Source organism: Amphibalanus amphitrite, unplaced genomic scaffold, assembly GCF_019059575.1.
Source record: "Amphibalanus amphitrite isolate SeventyFive unplaced genomic scaffold, NRLGWU_Aamphi_draft 001322F_arrow, whole genome shotgun sequence".
Classification (NCBI taxonomy): domain Eukaryota; kingdom Metazoa; phylum Arthropoda; class Thecostraca; order Balanomorpha; family Balanidae; genus Amphibalanus; species Amphibalanus amphitrite.
Genome location: NW_024882815.1, coordinates 27,306 through 32,026, shown reverse-complemented (window position 1 = coordinate 32,026; position 4,721 = coordinate 27,306).

Genomic DNA, 4,721 nt, shown 5'->3' with positions numbered 1-4,721 from the left:
GAGATCCAGGAAAGCCTCCTTCGTCACCGTCGTTTCCGTCAACGAAATCATCATGCATGTACATTGTACATCCGCCACGTCCGGCATAGGAGGGATCATGACAACTGCGGCCGACTGGCCAGGAGGGCCGTCAGATAGGCGGGCTGGTGGTAAGTACCGCCGTCTACCCCAGCCGCAGGCAGGATGGTGCGGAAGGAATGACGTCGGTCAGGGGAGGGGTTCTGGGGACGGGGCAGCAATCCAAAAACACTGCACAAGGCAGATGCGCCACTTCGTGCGAGTGAGGTCACGAAGGTAGTATTTTTGTTTAGGGTCATATCTAATTATGTCAAAGGGAGAAAATTTTGAAACCGATTCCAAACCAAATACCAACTAAAGCAATTGTAAAATGCCGAAAAGCAAACCGACTGACAAACTGATAGATGCCAAGTTTTTGCCAACTTCAGAAAATCTTACACATTAGTGCTGGCTCATAATACAAACAAAATACCAAATGCATTGGGTTTGAAATACCAAGTACCAAGTTCGTATCGGTTTATTATCGGTATCCCAAAAAGTTGGTAGCCGATTGACATCACTAGTCATGTCACAAGGGAGTAATCGTTGCTTCTTTGTCATGAGTCACTGGGAGTTTGCTGAGTGTAGTTTGAATCAATCAGGTACCTAAACGGTCGTTTTGGTAGGTGCGACACAGGTATCAGCGTTCATTCAGGCCGAAATCACGTCACTGAGAAATTTATTGATCAGGTAAGAGAACTTCGAAACTATGAATTAGGTTCAGGCCAGGTCACAGGTTATCTGCAAAGGGTCCTTCATCGAAACAAGCTCGGGTGTATTTGTGCTGTGGTATTAAATCATATGTTGTTGACTTTTCCAATAACCAGAAATGGAAAACTAGCCAAAGTTACTTCGGAAATCTACGTCGAACAGTATCGTTACTAATCACGTCGTTTTTCGCTATGAGACGTTTGCGATGTGACCTACCAATAAAGTGTCTGCCCCACCTGAAGTGGCCGGCCCCCCTCATGACGTCCGTCGGCAGGCTGTGGTTGGACCATTAAGCAGCGACCAACTGAGCTTCAGTTCAGAACCAATTACTGGAGCTCCGCAGATCCACATGTTGTTAAGTTTTGTTAAACAGCCACTTAGTTCTCACTCAGTTCTCAGAGAAACTCAACCAGTTTCCACTCCTCACTAAGTTCTCAGAGAAACTGAACCAGTTTCCACTCACTCCTCACTCAGTTCTCGGGTGAAACTCCTTTAGTTCTATAAACTCATACTTACTCAGTTTTAAACTCACTTCGGGACATAAATGAAGTAAAAAAGAACAGTTCATTTGTGGGGCTAGGGTTGTGTTGCTGAAAAACACCTCGGAACAAACATTTAAACGCGCGTCACATTTAGCAACAGGGAATGAATGTAGCATGGATGATGAAAAAAACTGATGTGATACATATGTTATGGTAATGGTTTTGAATTGACCATTTAGTGTGAATTCTATAGCCTGGATGCATCCCAATCGTAAAGGTTGCAATTTTCGTGAAAATGATATCTGCATATTTCCAGAAATGCTACATCATAAAATCCTACTCCATTCGTGATTCACGTCTCTGTCTTTCAATAACAGCGTTATCATCAATTTCATCACTGCAATGAGTCAGTCACTGTCACCGGACGGACGCGGCCAGTGTTCGCTCTTATCTCGGCTCCCGCCGGGCTGGATGGGTATATCTACAGCGGCGTAGGAGGACCGCAGTCAGTCCATGTCAGAGCAGCCAGCAGCCATGTCCCGACCCGGTGTGTTTGGTGCGCGGAGAGCGGAGAGGATCGACAGATTGCATAGGGGACTGGACTGGAGAGTGAGGAGTTTAGTACGAAAATACGGATCGTGTGCACACCTGATCCCAGACACGCTCCTGCTGGCGCAAGACATAATGAAAAACCACTCTGCTGGGTGGCAAGGGTACTGTATAGCGAGTGAGGTGAAACACGCTGTCAGCTGGCTGGTGGGTGAACCACTCGCGGCGGCCCTGCAGGATGTTAATGACGCCGCCGCCACCCGGTGTCGTTACTGCCAGCCCGACCAGCCCCTCAGGATAGCCTCTATGAATATGTCAGGCAGCAGTGCCGAGGGACTGGATGACGGGAGAGTCGGCTTAGGAGGGACGTCGGATTTCGACGTTATGTACGAGTTCGACGGTCCCTTCCGCTGGGCAGCAGTGGGGAAGAGAGAGGAGCCGGCCGTTATTAACCCCAAGTCAGCACCACAGCTGTGGGCCCGGCCGACCAAAAACCCCGGCTTTGTGACTCTGCACTGGGTCAGAACGAAAGCGTGCTGTCATGATAAGCCGCTGGAGGCCCTGCCGGCTGATTCTATTCGTCGGCTCATGCGGGACGTGTGTACAGTAATAGGAGGCAAGATCGACACCGCCGGACCGGCCGTCAATGTCAAACATACAGATGATGTTACAGACGGGGGCGTTGACTTCGTGCCTTGTATCGCTGTGCGCGGATGGTGGCCAGCAGAAGGCCAGCTCGACGGATGTCACCTCGAGGCCGACTTTCCACCAGCGGCGGCGCGGGCCGACATCCGTCGATACGGGGTACATCTGGTACCGACCGGCCGGCCCGGCAGCGACACCGAGTTCATCGAGTATCGGATTTCCTACTCACGGCCGGAGGTAGTCGCTGTCCGCCACCTCGCTCCAGTGATACGAGCGTCTATCGTGGCTGTAAAATCCATGAAAAGTATAATGAAAAAGAACGAGGTGGTGAGCGAGGACGTGCCATTGAAGTCATACTTTATAAAGTCGGCCGGACTTTGGCTAGCACAAATCACTCCCGTTGATATGTGGACAGGCATCACTGACGGTGCTCACAAAATACTGGACTGGCTGGAGACAAACCTCGCCGCTGGAAGAATGCCCTGCTTTTTCGATCACAACATTGATGTGGCCGCTGAACTCACTGCAGGCCAGCGACGGGCTATCATCGACACACTAAGGCTAATGAGGGAGCATGCCACACTCCTTCTGATGGCAATCTGTGTAGATGAGTGGAACGTGGATCAGCTGCTGGAGGGCGGTAAGGGGCCGCCCTCAGAGCGAGAGCTGCGGCTCCGTCTCGGACGGACGCTGGTACTGCGGGCTATATCTGACGGTGTCTGCTTCCGCCCCACAGCCCCATTCTGGGAGGGCTGGTGGAAGGAGAACATCCCACTGCTGATTCACACAGCTCCACTTCTACTACAGTGGTGGCACTACGGTCACTCTGGAACACACTACCAGCAGTGCTGCCTATTCATGGCGTGGACTGTGGTCGACCCGGCAGACCTGGTGTCAGGAGAGCCGGTGACGTCATCACCGGCCAGCGACATCGTCACGGTGGACGTGACGCCACTGACAAATCTCCTCACCAGGTCTGACCTGGTTTACCTGCTGGGTGACCCGGACAGGGTGGCCACCTGGTGTAGTCAACAGCTGCGGCGGCCGCTGGAGGAGCGGCGAGCCGGACTAACCGCCGATCTGAACACACCGCGGGGCCGTGCCGAGCTGCTGCTGCGTCCCGAGCGCGTATTTACAAATTGCAACCGAGCTCCGCCGTAGGATATTTTATTTCCGCCGTAGTGTATTTCACCTGGGGGATTTTCTACCATACATCTGCCTAAGCTTAGGGTAATTACATTTTGTCGGCGACGTTAAAAAATGATGCACCTTTTTTCGCAGTATAGGATATCGCATGTGCATATTTCTGCCTTTTCGGGTGCGCTTTATCGTTTTTTTCGTGAGTAACTCGCGTAAAAACCGTCCGATCGCGACGAAACTTTCGATGCCCCCGATTTTATCAATTTTACACCTACCCTGAAAATTTCATGACCCTGACCCAAATGACCTTTGACCTGTGACCTATTTCTCGAGACCATGTTTGGCCCGAATCGCGATTCGGCGTATGTCGGCTCGCATTAGCCGCGCGGTTGCAGTTTTCACGTGGTTTCAAGCGTTGAAACATGTGATATGATGCTGGTCCCATGCATTAGGGTGGGTGTCAAGGCCACCTGAAGGTCAGGTCAGCTCAATGACCTTTGATGACCTCGGTTTTCTTTTCCGAGTTTTACATGTTTCTAGGCTAGTTTTTGGAGCTGATTTCGAATTTAGCAACCATTTGAACACTACAGGGGGTGTAACGAAATTATCCGGACACCTTTCTTCCCGCTGTAATTAAAAAGCAAAACAATCTGGTACTTTTTCTTTTAACTGAGCTTGTAGCCACCTTTCATAAAAACACAGTGATGAATGTTCTGGAGCATTTCAGCCAATGGATTCTCCAGCACACTGGCTTTGATGCGGACCAACGCCGTCTAAACCTGTGCCTGCGGTTGAGCAGTGCTTATGGCGGGTGGCTCTTCATACACCTCCTGCTGTACAAGAGCCCACAGGTTTTCAATTGAATTGGGATCGCGACTTTTTCCAAGTCATAAGCGTTAGCCCAGAATGATTGAAGGTTCTATCGGCATCACTTCCCGTTCTTTTAGGGACTTTTAAGTAGCGCGCCGCCCCGCATGAAGGCAGCGTGGCTTGAATCAGGCATCAGTGCGCGTTCAGAAACCGTGCCCTCCTATGCCGTCTGGTTGAGCGCCTCCAATCATGCTCCACCACCTTCCCTGGAAAAGCTCCACCCTTGCCTATGGGGCAAAATATAAGGGACAGAAACACAAAACAAGA